Below are 20242 nucleotides of genomic sequence, written 5' to 3' on the forward strand. Positions count from 1 at the left end.
TTTTCTATGCTTCCTTCTCACCCCTCACTTTGTCATTGGCTTAGGTTTATTCAGTCTTTTATTAGATTTAAGATAAAAGTTAAAAAGCAGGAAGAGAAAACAAACAAGAACTTTGGACATTGACTTCTCATTTTATTTTCCAAATTACTTTAAAAAAATCTGAGAGTTATTTTTTTTCTTTTCCCTTTTAGCACACTATATATCTCAGAGAGGCAGCTAATCATTCTTAGTGCCTGGCCTTTAAACATTCAAAACAAGTTTTTAAGTCTATAATTAAATATTCACTTGTAATTTGGAGTCTGCCCATGCAGAGCCACTGAGAAACACGAAAGACAAATGTTGGCACTCATTTTCATAACATAATCAAATTCCATTTCCTGGAAAAAAAAATGCTTGCGGCGTTTGAGACTTCTCTACACATTGACCACTACCTCCCTGCAAAACCAGGCTGAATTAGGTATTTCAGGCTAATCTAGGTACATATGAGTACTATTTTTAAATGCTTCCAATTCTCATATAGAAAGCTAACTCAGAGGCAAAGCCCATAGCTATTCTTCAATGAGGATCTCTAGATCTGCCCTTTACATCCACTTTCTTGTAGTTTAAATAATTTTTTTTTAATTTATAAATTTTGAATAAACTTTTTAATCAAATTCAAATTCATAGAAATGGAGATGGGAAAATGATAAGCCCCTGTCTGCACCCCCAAACCATTAATCAAATATTAATTTTGATATATTCTTTTCTAAAGGGGTTCACCCCATTTTATAATTTCTAGAACATAGTAGGTCAAAATGTTATACATACCAAATTCAAATAAATTCAAATGTTTTGTTCTACAACATAAGATAGCCCTCAAGTAGAATGTGTACCCAAATGATGATCTTTTTAGCATAGCATTTTCTTTTTTTTGTACCCAACCAGTCTCTGAGTAGCTTTCAATGACTATTAAAAATACTTTTTCAACTACCGGTAGGAATATAGATATAAAAATCTTATCTCCAGTATATTATAGGCTTTAGATTTCATAAATTTATCTTAAGAATTTGGGACTTCATAGACAATGATCTCATTTCTTCTCACAGGAATATATTTTATTTTTGAAAAATCAAAGGCCATGAGGGTGAGTCTTGGAAAAAATGGCATACATAAAAAACAAAAGAACGCAGCATTGAGATAACTCAACATATTTGTTCTATCGAATAAACAATAGGTGTTCCTTGCTATTAATAGCTTAGGCTAACTAGGAGATCTCCTAGATCCTAGGACAACCAAAGCTGGCTGCTTAGAAATGTTTTTCCAATATTTTAATGGCTAAAAATGTCCTCAAAGGGAACAAGACATATATAGCTTATAAAAAGAATATTCTAATACCTACACATAGCAATATTAAAATATTGTATATAATATACACAGATGGTGCAAAAATCTCCTAAATGAGACCTTATCCAAAGACTTGAATCAATCATTCGAATGTAACCTTTTCTCCATGCTGCTAATTAGCTTTTGCATTTCAATGAGTCTTTTTTACTTTTGACACAGCCACGCACATACATATTTTTAGACTCCAGGATTGATTAATTTTATTTATTACACTTTCCGTCCTAGCCCTCAGCTTTCTAATTCACTGAAGAATCTACATTTGCAGATGTTCTTCAGCACCTGGGCATGAACTAAGCTTGACGGTGTCATACCTAAGTCTTTGACCATACCATTCCTATGCTACAAGAATCACATTGCTTAAACAAAACTTTGTTGGTTTTAATGTATGTCAGTGTTTGTTTTCTAGAGCTCTACCCTTCATTTTCCCTCTAATTGATAATGGCCAGGTTTTCACCCCATTATCTTTTTTCTCCGCTTATCACCTGGCCTCTGCCTCTGGACAAACCTATTTCCTGATTTCACCATGGTCATGTGGATGGAATATTAAGGCCATGTCTACACAAGCAAAAAGGGAAACTAAGGCAGAAGTACTGAGAATTATTCAGCAAGAAATAAGAACATTTTGACCAAAGAGAAGGCAGATGGGGCCTTTTAAGAACTAAGTCTCTCTAAACTGATACAAACTGAAACAAGATAATTTCTAAACCTTTCAATCCATAACTTTCCAACATTTTCACAATTAGTAGATGAAAGAACCAGTATTTGAAAGAAGTTAAGCTGATTCCACAGTTCATGCTCTTTCTACTCACTGAACTGTGCCCTCGTATCAAATAGGCCTACCCTGATAATGCTTAAAATATACAGGGAGAGACAAGATTTACACCAATAGGAAACAAACAAACAAAAATACTAATACAAGATGGGATTCAATAAAATGCAACAAGGAAGTTCATCAAGAATTGCACTGCATGGTCATAGGCATAAGGTAAAGAGGAACAATCTGTGTGGAATGGAAGTTAGCTTTGAGGTACACCATATTGAGCTATTAATTATTGCCTTTCTTGTGCTAATTTGAAATGTGGATTCCTTTGGACAACTGCTCCATGCTCTGACTTCTGCCCGAATGTAAATGCTGAGCCCCAGAATCCATTCGAGCTATCCTCATTTTTCATTTTTTCATTCCCTAACCTTTTGCTCACCTACTTTTACCAAACTCTTCCCAAATGCCAGCCAGAGCAGTAAGCCTTTAGAAATAAGAAGGTTGTGTCTATGGCCATGCTACCCTGAACACGCCCAATCCCGGCTGATCTCAAAAGCTAAGCAGGGTCAGGCTTGGTTAGTTACTGGGAAGGGAGACCACCTAGGAAGACCAGGTGCTATAGGCATAAAAAAATGAAAGAAATAAAAAGGTTGAATTCACAATTATTTTAACAATGGCTGTGCAAACATCTATCAATTCTATACTTCACATCATACCAAGATCTACAGTGTTTACAGTAATAAAGAGTTAAACCAAATATTTGCATCTGGTGCCTCACCTGTTAGAATAGCAGTGAAGGGTCCAAAGTACAGGCCCAAGGCTATGGGAAGGCTACCGGCCTGTGTTAATGTGTTTCTCTGAAAGTTACTGAGAACCAGCTCTCTCTGGCTTGCTGTAGTTTCCTTTAAAATGGGGATATCAGCTCTCCACATTCACTTATCAGAAATATGTTTATTTCTGGGCCAGATAAAATTGTTTGAGTACTCATATGAAAGGAGCAGACATTCCTGCTTTAAATCTAGAGTATAGTCATTTAAAGTTACAGCCTGATAAAAGAAAAAAAAAAATAATTGGAGAACTTTATCTATACCCTTAACATCTCTTGTCTCTTTCCCGGAGTCTCTAAGGTGCAGCAGTGACAGAGGAAACACCGGTCCATTCCACTGGGAACTCCCAACACATCTTCCTTTTGTTCCTCGGATCATTATAAATCAAGGCTTTTAAAGGAAGAAATTTTGTTTGGTTTTGGTAGGTCACAATGAATTCAAGCCATTAGATAAAAGAAAGAGAAGGGATGAAAATATGATTATCCCACACCACCTCAAGCCTTAAATCCTTATTTTCTCAAAGGATCAGTTTTTAATATAAATCTAGTGTGAATAGTTCCCAGGGAGAAGTGAACCATATTTTTATAATAGAGAATCTTCTAATTAATGAGCTCTAAAATACAATGAGGTCTCATATCATGCTAGAATGGGAAGTAGGTATGGGAGACTTACTGGAGAACTTTTTTTGTAATACTGGAAGACAGAAGCATTATATAGACACCAAGCAACTTGTACTTTCAAAGTTTTCTTGGTATTCCTGATGTAACTATTCTGTCCTATTTCTAGAACAGAAATATATATGTCTGTATGACAATCTGCATTTACTGTATGTGTTCTCTCACAGAATAATTCTGTCCTGGTAGTATAAGGTCTAATAAAGCATGGAGTTGATCATATTTAAAGTTTTTCTGCTTAAAATGTATATAGTATCTCATCAATTATAGACTAAATATAGCTCTAACCCAGTTTTGAAGACTAATAATAGAGGTAAATATTATTTAAAACCTGATTTGATTTCTTGATTAACAAATGTACCAACATTTCAGGCTCAAAAACTACCAATTATTTTGCTCTTCCATAAGCATGTCCCAGAATCATAGTTAAAAGCTGAAGTACATCTCATTCTTTGGATACTTGCTTTGCCTGTTTTTAAAAGAAACAAGATCTCTTTTATGGTCCTTAAGAATATCCACTGACACAACTTCCACTGGCCTAATAGCTTTAGTTTGAAAGCATCTGGTTGGAGGTTCAACTGCTGAACCAAAAAGGCCAGAGAATATCTGCTGGACAGAAGGCAAAGTAAGAACAAATGAAACTGCCTATGCCATTACCCAAACTCCTCTTACCCTTTCCTGACTCTTCAAGCATGATACATGCAGCCCTAAAAGCCAGAAGCCTTTCACAGTGTACTGCCACAGTTATGCCTCAGTTGCAGCTCTGGGGAATACCACAAACCCTGGAGAATATGCCCGAATGTGGAAACTCTGCCCATAGAATTGTGGTGGATTTACGTTGTGGTTTGAGTCCCTTTATGACTAAATGTAATGGCTGGTTTGTTTACCATTTCTTTTCTTTTAAGGGTCCAAGTGGCTACAAAACATTACTGTGAGGGTAGTTTACTGGGTTTTGGTTTTTGTTTTTAACCAGTGTACCAGGAAAATATTGAGGTGGGGGAAGCACTGGGAGAGAAGGCAAGTCTAACTTGTAATTCTACCTCTCTGCCCTGCAGGGGAAATCATTTCCCAATAATAAAAGTGTGGTGGAGACTAGATTCTTTATTTAGTCTTAGTTCCTTCCAAGAACAGCGGAGGTGGAATTCAGGTTCTGAAGCTGCTTTAGCACGTCCACATCTACCTCTGGCCTCTGCAAGATGAAACCATGTGGCCTTGGGGAACAATAAATGCCAAGGTGTTTTGAGGCCAGCCAGCTGACCATAAGCTGTGCTTGTAACGCTAATGGCTTCTTGTTTTCATGCTGAAAATATGCACCTCCTGGAACCTCTTCTCTCTTGGTCAGATGTGTGATGTGATTTGCATTATGGAATGCAGGAGAGGCATGTGCTTGCAAGCATTCTGATCCACGAACTGGGTTTCTATTGTGTACATGATCCTACTGCCTTTTGTTGTGACCTTAATACATTTTTTACAATTTTAATTTTGGACTTATTTTAAAAGGATTCATTTTCTATCAAGTCCTAAACTCAAAATGACTGCATGGAAGATAACTATGCTACAGTTACCAAAACATCCTGAAGCCTAATTTCACAAGCTCCGTTTTGCTGTGGTCTGGGAACCCTTGGCCTTGGCCTCCAACTATTGTGTTAATAACAGAGAGGCGGGGAAACATCCACTTTGGGTCAATTCTCTGGGCAGTCACCTACTGCTCAGTGGTGTGTGGGTGGATGTATCTAGGATTTCAAGCTTCTCAAAGAGAAATGACATGTCCCATGGAGAACTCATTAATATATATCTGCGAGAACAATCTATATAAATATATTTTACTTCCTCAGAAGGCTATATTTATATTCATTGAACCTTACTCTTCAGATGGATGTAGGGGGTGAGGAATAAATTTAACATTTCTGGGAGTCAGAAAGCCTTGTTAGCTTAGTTTTAAGCGTACATTCTATCACTAACCCACTCATAGACTTGGGTCACTTATTTAACCTTTCTGAGCCTCAGTTTAGAAACCCCTGATTGGATTAAGAAAAGTCTAGCAGTTTGGGTCTTTGTTTTTTTTATTTTCCCCGTAGGATCTATCAGTCTTTGACATGCTAATGAGTATATTATAACCTCCAAGGATATGCAGTGGATCTCAAACTGGCAGGACTATTGAACAATTTTTCTCCTGAAAAAAATACCTATTCTTCTATCTGAGACTCTATTACAAAGGTTCTATAGAATATAGTTTGAAAAACTTCTAGAAGTTGAAGTATCTTTCCTGCTCTAAAGTTCTATGAATCTATGAAGACAATGTAGAATTACACGCATTTAATGGAGACATAAAAAGAGGTCATTTATGATCCCGTTGTGTCAATCAACATGTTATAGATAAAAGTTTTGCTATAGCTCATTTAAACAGAAAGGGTTTTATTATAAAGTAATCATTAGCTTTTATCATCTGTAGGAAGACCAAAGAACCAATCTCGAATGCTACTAAGAAAAACACAGGAAAAAGTTGGCCAGATGCTTAACCATATCAGTTGTTCATAGCAAAAATACCTCTGCTACTGCTGCTCACTGCTTGACACATATGGCATTAGAAAACAGAAGTGAAAATTTTATTACTGCTGCCCTGGAAGCACCATCGATGCCACTGTGCTTGCTGAAATGCACGACTTCCCTGCAGGTGAACACTCTACTCATCTTGGTTGCTCCTACCTCTAAATGGCATACTGTGGTAGGCAAAACTCTGAGATGGTCCCCAAGATTCCTGTTCCATGCTATGTACACCTTGTACAATACCCTCTCCTTGAGAGTGAGCAGACTTGCGAGTGTGATGGGAAATCATTTTCATGTTTATATTCTAGCATATGACAAAAAAAGGTTTTGCAAATATAATTAAAGTCTCCAGTTGGTTGACTCTAAATTAATCAAATAAACATTATCCTGAGTGGGCCTGACCAAATTCAGTAAAAAGGAAAAAATAAACAAATAAGCAAGCAAAAAAACAAAAATAAAATCCAGAAATTCAAAGCCAGAAACACATTCCTGGTGGACTTGAAGGTGCAAATTGCCATGTTGTGGAGAGCATCACATGTGAGAGAATGGCGAGAAGCCCCTAGAAGCTGTGAATGGCCCCCGATTGACAGCCATCAAGAAAGCAAGGCTTTAGTTCCACAACTGCAGGCAACTGATTTCTGACAACAGTAAGCTTGGGAGAGAACCCTGGTCAAAGTGTAGCCTTGGCCAACATCTTGATTTCAGCTTTGTGATTTCAGCCTCAGCAGAGAATACAATTAACCCATGCCCATACTTCTGATCTAAAGAAACTGGAAGCCAAGAAATGATGTTATTTTAAGCCACTAAGGTCCCTAAGTGTGTGTGTGTTTTTTTTTAAGATGGCAAAGGTCAACCTGTCTTATGAGTATTCAAGAAAAAATAATTAGCATTTTTGCCAGCAAGTCTCTTATATGAATCAACAATCGTCTCAACTTACATGTTAAAAAAATTTTTTTTTCTTTATAAAATAGACAACTTTTCTAGGAGATCAATGTTATTCCAGGAATGATCTCCATACTGAGATTATTTACATGGAGGGATTTTTCCATATTTTATATATATATATTCATAATACATATGTATAAGGCCTAACTTCTGGGTCTCACCGACATCAAGTATATTGATGATATTCTTGGTGGTTTTTTCACTGAGAATCAAACAAACTATCAATAAAAGTTAATAAGAGAAGGGACTTTTTCTTTTAATTTTCCTAAAGAGAAGTGTTAGGACTAGTTTTATTTATCTGATAACATGCTGCTATTTCTCCCTGGGATTGTAGGAGAATGGGGATCCCATAGTATTTCTGAAATGTCAGAAAATTTTCTGATAAAGCCAAATTTGTTTCCCCTTCCTACACATATGCTCATTCATGGTTATGTCTGGCTTACACTATCTTCCCCACATCAAAGTGGTTCAATTTCTATTTGCTACATCAAGTAAGTTTAAACCATCTTCTTTGCCTTATTAATTCTCCCCAACCTAACTTGTGATCTCCAAAAACAAAACAGAAAGCCCCATTTGCTCTACCTCATGTTGTAATTTCCCAGACGTTTCCTCTTGGCCAATGTTGAGCCAGACATTTTCTCTCTTGAAGGCTGAGCAACTTCTTACAAAACCACAGGCTGCGGGTTTTCCCAGATGCCTGTTATTTCCTGAGCAGCACATAATAACAGCCCCTTAATTTTTACAGTGCTGAAAGTTTGCAAAGTGCCTTCAGAAAGTCCTGTCTCAACTCATTTGATCCTCACAACAGCTCAATAGGGGTGAGGGCAAGTACCTTTATTTCTAGTTTATAAATAACAGAAACTTGCACTTCTAGAGTTACGTGACTAACTTAAACTATGGTAAACCCCGATGTTGAGACGGAACACAAGTCTTTTGAGTATAAATCAGTCAGTCTTTCCCCAGGATTCCTGTCCTCTGGCAGACACATCAGTAAATGGATGAAAATAAATAATCAATAGACAATGGTTTCTTACTGTTCTCTAATCTTGCCCATCCCAACACCCTGCCATCCATGTTAAATGCACATGTGACCATGGTTGATACAATCAAGAACAAGTTCCCAAGTATAAATATGGATTCTGTCTACCTCATTAGTCTTTCCCTTTATCCTCCAGGAACACCTCATTTCTTATAGTCCATTTTTTATACTTCTGCCTGGACTTGCCTCTGTCTGCCTTTTCTGTCAGAGTAAAATGTATTTGTTCTTAAAATCTTTGCTCAGGCTTTGCCCAGGCTGGTCACGATAGACCCCTTCCATGTCCAGTCTGTTCCTCTATTTGTCACCTTATTAAAATTTCTGCTAATATGTGCACACTATCCCTAGCTGATTGAGGTGTCTCATTCATCTTGAGTCCTCTGTATTTAACACTGTGCTGAGATTTTCAGCACTAAGATGTTTGTGAAATCAGGTTTTGAAAAAGGGATGTTTTATTGGGTAGAAAATAAAAATACACAAAAATGAGCCTCAAGAGTTGTAGCTTCCCTATCTAAACTTGCTCTGTGAGAATTGAGAGTCTAGGGATGAAATAAATAGCCATGAACATGGCTGGCGATGAGAGTGAAGAGCAGAGAGAATAATGCCAATAACCTCTGAAAAGTTCTTCTGAGACTCCTGGGATTTGGGTACTTTGTTGACCATGGCCTTTCATCTTTCCCTTCCAGAGGACCTGCTGCAGGAGCATAGCTGACTGACAGCCTTAAACTGCCACACCTTTGTATCCACTGCAGCATTCAAGTCAGGTCATGCTTCCCACTGGTTGCTCCTAGACAATGACAGAGCACAATAGAGGGTAGTAGGCCCAGGCTACTTCTGCCTGAGGTAGGATATCCCTAATGGGAAATTTGAGCTCAGGGAGCACAGGGATCCCCATTGGCCTGGCTGAGACTTTCTCAGAACTGCACTGTGATCTGAGGCTCCTTCTAGCCCAATTCTCCCTTCTCTCTCTCCTCTTACAGCCTGCTTTCAGGTCTAAAGGTGCTCCTTGCCTAATCATGCTCCATTCCTCTTTTCTTTCATAAGTCTTTTCCCCAATAAATCTCCTGGGCATCTAATTCCATCTTGATATCTGCTTTTCCAAGGACCTGAATCAACAGAGTGACTTTAGGATTTAGGTCTAAATGTCAAATAAAAAATCTGTGACTCTAAATCTGTAGACTATGTCCCAAATTTAACAATGCTCTAACTTAGTCTAAAGCTATATATTAGTTTAGAATCAGAGCTTTAAAAAATACAAAACATGATAAATGTGTCCTGCTTCTGCGGATCTGAGGTCAAACAGGTGAAATGGAGAATAAAAGTAGCCCAGGTGGGCCTGCCTATCAGCCCTTCCTTGACCACATGGGTGAGTCTAAGAAGTAACAACCGTTTAATATTCCTATATTAAGTATCAACACTGGCCCTTTTTCTTATCTTCATTATCTTTCTTAACCTAGTATTAAAATGTTCTATAGTTTTTGCCTCTCTTCAAAATAATTTTTTAAAAAAGGTGACTGAACTTTTCCAAAATATCCAAAGAAAAATAAAGTTTGTGTCAACCATGATGGAGTCCTAGGTGATTTTCTTGGGATTGATGCAGTTTCTCTTGCCTTTATTTAAGTCATTGAAAAATACAAAAAAAATAAATAAAATAAAAAAATATAAATCATGGCCTCTCCCACACATACCCCAGAGATTCTTACATAACAACATGGGAAAAGTTATCGCCCAACGTCTGAGAAACCTGAGAACCAACATTTTTTAGAATTATTTTTTTCTGTTTTTTTTTTTTAATATTACAGAAAATTATATGATGATAGTATGTTTTTTCAAACCGCAAATATCCTAATGAAGATTTTGATGTATCCTACCCCATCTCTGAATATAGGAATAGATCTCTCTAACATCTATTGAGAAGTATTGGTCTGGTCTAACACTCTTACTTTATAGATAAGAATAATTGAGGTCATAAATTAAATGGTTTACTCAAGTTTGCTAAACTGGTAAAAATTGATATTTTTAATGTTACATAAATTGACTTTGATCAATTTGAAAATTATAGTTTGATATTTTTGAAAGGAAGTGAATGTAATGATCAAAATATGATTCCTAACCCAAAATGGTAAAATATGTTTCCTATGGTATAATGTCCTTGTATCTATTAAGTTTCCATGACCTTTCTTCTACATAGTCTCTCATGGTGAACACAGTAAGCAGCAGGGCACAATTCCTGCCCTTAGTGGGCTCACGGTCTCATGGGTACAGCAGACATGTAAATAGATGACTTCAATTTATGAAGTAAGTTTAACGATGGGAAAATAATGGCAACGTTGAAGCACAAGAGTGAATGAACCAAGACTAGTGGTCAGGAAATCTTCCTGGAGTGGTCTTCTTGCCACTACAAGATGGGATGCTCCTGAGAACAGAGCCTATAACTATTTCTTCTCACTAACCTCATAGCTACTAGTACCCTACCTGACTTAAGAGCCCTTAACAAATATCCCTTCTGCATAACAATTTTCTTACATAATTCTATAGCCAAACAGTTTTTAGACCTTTACAAACACCTACAAAATTGCACTTATTGCTATTTTCCTGCAATCTTTTTTTTTTACTTTAGTTAAATTTTCTAAATTATATGATAAAGAAAAACAAAAACAAAAACAAAAAACAAAAACAAAAAAACAAAAAAAAACACTCTTATGCTTTTCCATCCAAAAGGAAATTTTCTTTTCACCACCTCTTTTGTTTCAGTTATGAGAACTTGGATCCTTGAATGTTTTGTATAAAGAAAAACCAAAAAACAGGATCTTATTTATATAAATCTTACCATAAAAAAATAATAAAAATAAACTCATTACTTAAAAATATTCAGATCAGATGGCTGGGTTAGATTGTTTCACTAATAGTGTAGGGCAAAAATCAAAAAGTTTTAGGGACTTGTTACAAGGCCTATAATTTGGTCATTCTTAGCTGTTTCTTTGCCTCTAACTTTCTTTTCTTCTCCCTCTCCCATTGGCTTTAGTGCTGGCCTGGACAAGCAGTGTGACAACATTGCCTTTTTCTCAAAATGCTAGAGTTGTGCCACCCACAGTCCGATGGCTGGGGGCCAGGGCACTACCAGCAGCACAAACATGAGTCAGGCTGCAGCATGTAAGAATTCTTGCTTGAGGTTCTTTCCTGACAGTTCACTTGGAATTGTTATTATCAACAGCATGATGGCAACAAGAATGGGATAAAAAAGAAATAGGTGGCATGGCAATTCAGAAAATTTGACTCCTTCGTCTTTTTACTTTCTAGATGTATGACCATTAGCATTTCTCTTAATCTGTTCTCTCTACCTGACAGTAATATAAAGATGAGAGTGAGACAATGAAAATTAATAGCTTTATTTCTGTTAGTGAGGGAAAGAAAGACTCTCATATGTATTTGATCAGAGTCAAAATCATAAGACTTTCTGGAGGACAATTTGGCAGTAACTATTAATCTTAAAAATGCCCAGACCTTTGGCCTAGTTAGTCCTTTTCTGGAAATTTAGCCTAAAGAAATAAGTAAGAAGGTGCAGAAAGATATATGTAAAAAGATGTTTATCAGCATGCTGACCGTAATTACAAAATGTTAGAAACAATCAAATGTTCAAACATAAAAACTAGTTAAATGAATTAGAATATACCTGTATAATAGAGTACTATCTAGCTGTTTAAAATAATGTCAAAATAAAAAAAAAATGTAGCTATTGGTACATAATGGTGTATAAAATGTAATTATTATGTGTACAAGCAAGTAAAAAGTTGTATATATGATGTGATATATCTAAATAGATAGATGATGATAAATAGATGCATAGATAGATAAATAGATCACATGGAACTATACTGCGCACACATACAGAGAGCTAGACAGACAGATCGACAGACATGGAGGTACGAAACTATACTCATCAAAGCATTCAAAGAGTTTAACTCAGATTAATGCTATTTTATTTTTCTTTTATTTTCATCTATTTATGTGTCTACATTTTCTAATTTTTCTATAATGTGCATGTGTTTCTATTATATCGTGGAAAGTAAATTTAAAAAGTAAAATAAAGTATATGGCATAACGCTTGTTTTACAAATAGAAGGTATCATTATGTTCTGTTAGCTTCTACCAGACTCTATTTTTACAGCATATTCAGGAATCAGAGCAATATATATATGAATTATAACATGGCCTAGGCTTTGTCATTTCACTGATATGTCACTTTTTAGATTGTAAAAACCTCTTCTGTGGCAAGAGACTGCTAAGCATTTAAAATATCAAAGGGCTTGTAAGGTTTCACTAAAATGAACACTCCTTCAGGAAACTTAATTGAGGTTAACAAAGAAAATGATGAGCTCTATGCAGAACGTGATGGTAACATTGGAAAAGGGAAGAAAAACCAATCCATTCATCTTTGTAAAACAAAGTTTGACTATGTTTACCCACAACACACATGGCATATGTGTTCTAAAATAGTTACCTCATTTGCAAATAGGAAACTCCAGTTCTATTGCTGGTTCCGGAAAAAATTTTCTGCAGAAACTCAGACATGTATAACTTGTCTATGCTTGAATTAATTTGTCTATGAAATGAACATTATATTGGCAAAGCCTTTAAATGAAGTTTAGTTTTAAATATAAAAATATTATAAGCCTCCTAAATATGAAGTAGGTGGAGAATTTGAAAAAGGAAAGAAGTTTTGATGGTTTATTAAAGAAAAATTTATAGTCATTTCTTGATGAGATACTACAAAAATTTTTAATGAGGTTTTTCCAGTGTTTTAATTCCAAAAAGTTACTCTGCTACTACTGAAATATGAACTATAGGCATTAATACCCAACTTATAAACATCACTATTATTTTATTTGGGTCAAGTCTTCAAGGAGATTTTTTAGCTGACTGTAATTTAAATGCTATTTTTACTAAACAGTATATGAACTTTTAATGTAAAACTCCTAAATTATACAATATTCATTTTTTAAAATAGTCAAGTATTGAATTATATTTTATTAAATTATTAACTCATAAACATATGTAAATGCAACTGCTTAAAAAAAATCCATCTCTACCTATTGTAATTGTATCACATTTGATGGTTTTTCAAATGAAATAGTCGTGTATAATTGGCTATGACATTCCATAATAAATATATCAGATCTGAGTCTACTGCAAGAGCAACAGATTATTCACTTTCAGAAGGTATATTAATTATTTTGAAACACTAGGGTAATATTTCTCAAGTTTTCCCAATCCCCAGAATAAGCCATGAATTTACAAGGATTGATAGTCAGCATTCACATTTCTCTTTCTTTTTTCCACACTCTTTAGTCTATTACCTGTATTTTCATATTTTTAATTAAACAAGAATCTGTGCCTGCTATGTTCAATATATTCTAAAAGGCGCTATGGAAATAAAATAGAATTAAGCCATCGAAAAAATTTCTATCAAATATGAGGTTAAGAGATAGACACAAAAATCTCTAAATATAAGTAAACATAAAAGAATGCTATATAGTGCTAAAAACAATAAAGATAACCCACATTCAAAAGGAAGATGGGAGCTCCAATACTCAAATGAATTAGAACTTTATGTGAAAAGTAAATTTCCTAGGACATAATAGGTACTAAATAAATGTTAGAGGCATTTTTTTTTTCAATCCCTCTTGCTTTTCCCTAGCTGGAATTTTTGTGAATTAAACGAAAGCCACGCCTTAAAAGGTGGGTAAGATTTGAATAGGCATTAATACAGGATATTATGAAAAAAGGTTCAGAGGCAGGATGACATATTCTGATTTAGTAAACTAACCCCTTCAATTGGAATAGTGTTGGTAATGGAGGAACAGGGTATATGGGTGAAAATCCAGTGACTTTTAGTGTTTGGAACTGGAAGCAGGCATCTGTATATTCACACTATTGAGTATCTATCAAATACATGTTAAATCTCTAAAGAGGGCTGTGTCTCATTAGGACTGCCGGTCCTCTTCTACTCTTCCCTTGCCCAACAGTTTCCTCCGTTCTTCACTTCCATAATTATCCTGCCTAGATTCCATGGATGAACATTCTAACGCCTCTCTTACGAATTCTCTAAATTCCCCTGCCCTATTATCTTTCTATGGCATTCTCTTGGCAAAGCCTCAACCCTAGGTGAACTCAACTGTTTACTTTTTGCATGTGACTTCTTAGGTTTGGTTCAGTGCTGCCTGGTATAAGTCAAAAGGAACAACAGGCAACTTGCTATCATAAATCTGTGATTACCGCTCTCAGCTGAGCCATCCAACCTAGTTGTCAAAGAACCTATCAGAATTCCTTAGCCATGCTTCCATTTTCCACTCTGCTTTAAGCTCTCTCCTCTCCTAAACTCTCTTTATCTGACACTTTACCTGGCTCTTCCATCTGAAAACATATCCTCCTACTCCACTGGGAAAATAGAAGTCATCATAATGGAACTTCTCAACTTTTGACTATTAAATCGATCAGATCCACTTTTGGTTGCAACCCCTTCCCCTTTTTTTTCTCTCTTCTTATACTAGAAAAATAACAGAATCCATCATTTTATATAAAGTCAATCCTTCAACTCTGTTGTGTACTATGAATTTTATTCTAATGTTCTCAGGGACACTGCTCTGCAATTCATCCCTCCTTCTCACATATTCAACCTTCTTTCTTATTCTTTTGTACTCCTCATCAGTATATAAACAAGCTCAAATCTTATGGCACCTAACAGGACCACCCTCTTTCAACATCCCCTTTATCCAATGCATTACTACACTTCTACCCTTCATTGTAAAACTTCTTGAAAAACTTGACTATACTCACTTTGTTTCCTCTCTTCCCACTCATACTCTTTAATATACTGTAATCTAGTTTTCTGCCATGATTCTAGCAGAATTGCTTTCACCAAAATTACCAAAGTCTATGTATGAATAAATTCAGTGGCTATTTTTAGTCCTCTTTTCACTTGTTTTTCTTCAGCATTTGACACTGCAAGTCACTCATATTCTTTTTGTGGTTTCTATGGTTCCTCACACTGCTGGTTTACCACTTACTTTTCTGATTCCCCCTTGCAGTCTTCTTTACAAGTTTATCTTCTTATTCCTGCCTCTTAGAGAGTAAATAGCAACCTTTCTCACTTTGTACACTTTCTCTGGACTTTCTTATTTATTCTCAAGATTTCAAAATCCCCCAAGTCTTTAATCGCAGTCTTTTCTATGAACTTCAGACCCATATCTCCAACTGCTTCCTGGACGTCTCCAGTGGATATTCACGAGCACTACAAACTAAACATAGTCCCCAAATTGAACTCATCACCCTCATTTCCCAAGTGGCTTCTTGCTGAGATTTCCTGTCTCAATAGAAGACATCATCAACCAGCTAATTACTCAAGTCTCAATTCAAGGGTCATCTCTCTCTCTCTCTCTCTCTCTCTCTCTCTCTCTCCTCCCTCCCTTCTCTATCACACACACACACACACACACAAACACACACACACACGCACATACTTACACACACTTACAAGTCCTGCTGAGTCTGATGTCAATCACTGTCCTTCCTATCACTAAGTTCATTTATCTTTTCAATCATCTTTGTGAAGAAAATGTTGAAAGTTGTGTAATCTTCATAAGTTATTAGTATAGCTAAAATGCTCATCTGCGGGAAGGTTTAAAATTCTCAGAAAGGTTTTTCTGTTTCTTCCTCTTATCTTTTTAATGATGGTGTTGGTAAGATGATGTCCCCAATTTTATCACAATAATTTTCTGCAGGTACACATCATCGATGTCTGTTCATGCTGACAAAACTGGGAGGAATGTTTTTTCTTTCTGAAAACCATAATATTTCCACAGCCTGAGAAAATATAGGTTACTGCTGTTTGGCTGGAAATATCAACTATGTATCTTAACAGTCTGGATGGAAACAAGTCAATCAATATTACAAATTGTCTGTTGGAATTAAGATCAATATGAAAGTGTTAAAAGGATATTTGTTTATTGTTTTATTTGCTACGAATCAACACAGATCACATATCTAAGACAAAGATCACAAGTGGTTTTAAGTTGGTCTTAAAGTCACTTGCACCTCTTCTCTTTCTCTGTTGAAAGATGTCCGTACATGGACCTCCAGTGTAAAGCTTCCTGTCTGTCCTTTTAGTCATTACGCTTTGTGGATGTTGTCATTTATTTTCTACATTCATAGGAAACAGTAAAGAAAAATAAGATTAATAAAACTCCAAGGGATAAATGCACAACTATCCTTCTAATAGGAAAAAAAAAATGAGAAACACCATTAGATGGATAGAAAGTGCTACTTGAGACATAACTTGAGTATAATTTACATTAGGAAATGGCAGCGGTTTAGCCAATACCCAGTGTAATCTTTGATTTTTCTCTTTCTTTCACTTTTCCCCACGGCAAGCTTTGACATCTCACCTCCAAGCTAAATTCTAAAGTTATCCAATTTCTTCTATCACCCTACCTACAACCCTAATTCAGGCCACCATTATCTCTCACCGAATCAATTGCAACAGCCGCTAACTGCTTGCTTCCACTTTGACCTCCACTAAAATCTCTTTTCCACACTGTCGTCAAATTGACGTTTCTAAAATATAATTCAGATCATGTTATTGCTGTGCATAAAACCTTTCAGAGAATTTTCTTTGCCCAGATAGAAAAATAAAAACTTGTCTCATCCTAAGAGGCCTGTGATCTGGCCTCTGCTTAATCCTAGCTCCCTCCCTGATCTCGCCTCCTAGTACTCCCCTCCCCTCCCTCTGTCATCCAACCGCACTTTTTTGTTCCTCAAATCTACCACTTGCTGTTTGCTCTGATGGGAGCCTCTTCTTTCTAGATCCTTCATGGCTGATTCCTTGTCATTCACCTCTCAGCCCCCCCACCACAGAGGCCTCCTCTACCACACAGTCTAAATTAACTAACTTCACTTCACTTTCCCTCGCATTGGCCTGTTTTATTTTCTTAATAATATATTCAAAAGTCTGAAATTACCTTGTTTATTTGTTTTCTTGTTTTCTAGTTAGAATGTAATTTTATAAGCACAAAAACTTTTCTTTATTTTTCCCACTGTTGAATCCCAGTTTCCAGAACAGAGACGGCTTATTCTTTTCTGTAAAGGGCCAGATAGTAAATGTTTTAGACTTTGCAGACCGTGTAGTCTTTGTTGCAACTACTGATCCCTGGTTTGGTTGCATGAAGCAGCCATAGACAATAGATCATTGAAGAGGCTGTGTTCCATTAAAGCTTTATTTATAAACATGATATGCAATTTTAATGTTTCACAAAATATTATTCTTCTTTTGATTTTTTTTTCATCCATTTAAAAATGTAAAAGACATCCTTAGGTCACGAGCTATACAAAAATAAGTAGCCAGCCTAATTTAGTGTGTAGGTCATAGTTGGCCAATCTCTGATCCAGAATGGTTATTGTTATATATAGGAAGCTTGCAAAAAATAAAAAATAAAAAGAGATTCTTTAAATGAATGAATGAATAGATGAACAAGGAAATGTATTTCCCTTGTAAACTTTCATAGACTTCACATGGGCTAATAGCTAATACGATTACCCCTTCTATTGCTTCTGCCCTCACGCTGGGTTAGCTCTACCTTCTTGCTTATTTGTTTGTGGAAATGACTGATTATTAGCCTGAGTCACCAGAATCAGTGTAAACATGGAGGTCTTATAAGAAGAAGAACAGTTAGGACCTTTGATTACTTCAGGTATCAAAAGCCAACAAAATTGAGTTGAGTTCTGTATTTATGACCAAAACTTAAATGTTTGAATTCCAAAAGCTTAAACACTATGGTGAAAAAATATAAATAATTCATTGGTCTTAAACTATATACCTATATGTTATGAGTGAAAACTTACAAAAGTCGTGAAATAAGAAAACTCGAAAATATTTTTAGAAAGATTATTTTAATTTTTTCCTCCAATTCACTGCTTCATATATTAGGGAAGATTTCCTAAAAAAAAAAAAAAAAAAAAAAAAAAAAAGAGTAAAATTTACAGAGTTTTAAATAAGGGCTTTGAAATGAGTCCTTTTCACTCTCATTAGGACTGTTTTGTAGTCTATGGTCATATTTTGTGAAACTCGTCTCCTTTAACTATACTCGCCCACCCTCCAATATTCAAATAAATGGAAGAGATTAGATTTCTGTTCCTAAAGTAAGATTAAAACAAATATTAAGTTGAAACAATAAAAGAGAAATAAAGGAAAAATCTTTTAATTTAAAAAGCAAGTTAAAATGACAAGTAAAGGATTACTGTTAAGACGCTAAATCATTCTAAAAAAAAAATGATTTCCCCTAATAAGTCAGATTAAATCACTCATCAGAGGGAAAACACACAATATCTTAAAGTAAGTTTTAGTAAAACCTTCAATAGCTCCTGGCACAAGAAACTTGGCAGAAACATTGAGAAAGCAGTGACAGCATCAGTTTGTACAAGTGCTCAACTGACAGCTGTAAAGAGAGCACTGAGGTCTTGTTGGAAATAACTGCTGAATTGGGATGGTACCTTACTTTAGAGTTGCCCAGAATTGTTTGCTTCTAAACTGTCGCTTGTAAAAGTGGATCACAGAGTGAAGAAATTCTGAGTGATTTCTTGGGCTGTCGCTAGGATATATTTCATACTTTACAGTTTCATTCTGATTAATAAAGAATGCACAATTGGGAGAGGAGCATTCATTCTTGTGGAAAGACTAACAGATTATACTAATACTTATAGTTTAGGAAGGAAGAAAGAAAGGGAGGGAGAAAGGGAGGCAAGAAGGGAGGAAGGAAAGAAAGAAGAAAAGGAGAGAGGGAAGGTGGACGTGTCTTTTTCTTTGCAATCATCTTTAGGGAGCTAAACGAAGGTTTCTCAATCGACAGTCCTTGTCTGGGTGTCCATTTTATTACTTTTCTAAGCTCATGCTTGAACTGCTGAGAGCGTGCTCAAGGCTTGCTCACCTTTCATTGAGCTGGAACTTGAGGTGTCTGTATAAAAGCCAAGTTCTGAACAAACCTGAGGCTATTTACAGTTCCAGGTGGGAATCATGTGCTGTTCAAGACCAAACTTGGCAAGTTTTTCCTGGATTGTACATTTAATGGTACTTGAACTAAGAGGCATTTCAGGAGTTAGGGGAGCCCCATTGCTAGAAACTGAATTCAAGAAGCACAGAATTTAGCTTTCTATATCCCTTACCTGAACCTAGCTCTAGACTAACACATAGTGGATACTCAATAAATGTCTGTGTGCCATGTGGAAATATAATTAACTATAAGGTAGGAACTACTTGCAGGCTTCTGTCAATGTAAAAACCTTTCAAACCAGTAGAAAATTTTTATAAATTTATTTTAGTCAAACTGACCACATATGTTGGGGAGCAATCTCTCAAATGTTCCAGAGAATAACAGTGTTGCAGTTTCTTTTACGCATTTGAAATTAAGGAAGGAGCATAAGGAATTTCATGAAGAAAGCAAGGCGGAATCTGATGACATGTAGTTAGATTCTGTGCTATCTTGAGGGTAGTCAGCTTTAGAAGGCGGGGTCTCTGAAAAGCTGCGCTTCAAAAGCATGTTAGTCCAGAAGCACAGAAACAGTAAACAGGGCTTGCTTAAGGCAAAGATAAGCCTTTTACTAAAGAAAATATATACCTGGGACCTGACTACCCACTATGATCCACCCCCCCTACCCCCGCCCCCAGTTAGGAATTTAGGTCAGATGGCCCTGTGAGGTTATTTTTCATAAAACCCCTTTTTCACCCACACTTTGAGTTAGTTGACAGTCTCCTCATTACCTTCTCCCCTTCCAAATGTGCACATTAGGTGGTATTTTACTCGTTTTAGGAGAAACCACATGAAATCTGTGTACATGTGTATGCTTGTGCGTTTAGGTGTACATTTCTTTCACTGCACTGTTAGGTCCGTGGGGGCCTGCCTGGAGGCTTCCCAGCTTGACATCCAAATTCGGACAAAGGCCCACCCTAAAGCCCTGGGGCCACTAATCTGTCACCACCCTAATCTGGATGCTCAACTGACATTCCCCTTCCCCATTCTAT

General features: G+C 36.1%; 1 pseudogene; it reads left to right on the forward strand.

Moving 5' to 3' along the window:
* Positions 1-2648: 2648 nt before the first annotated feature.
* On the forward strand, positions 2649-2768 carry LOC118605133 (annotated as a pseudogene).
* The last annotated feature ends 17474 nt before the right edge of the window (positions 2769-20242 follow it).

This window comes from Rousettus aegyptiacus, unplaced genomic scaffold (genome assembly GCF_014176215.1).
Source record: "Rousettus aegyptiacus isolate mRouAeg1 unplaced genomic scaffold, mRouAeg1.p scaffold_m13_p_1, whole genome shotgun sequence".
NCBI classification, from domain to species: domain Eukaryota; kingdom Metazoa; phylum Chordata; class Mammalia; order Chiroptera; family Pteropodidae; genus Rousettus; species Rousettus aegyptiacus.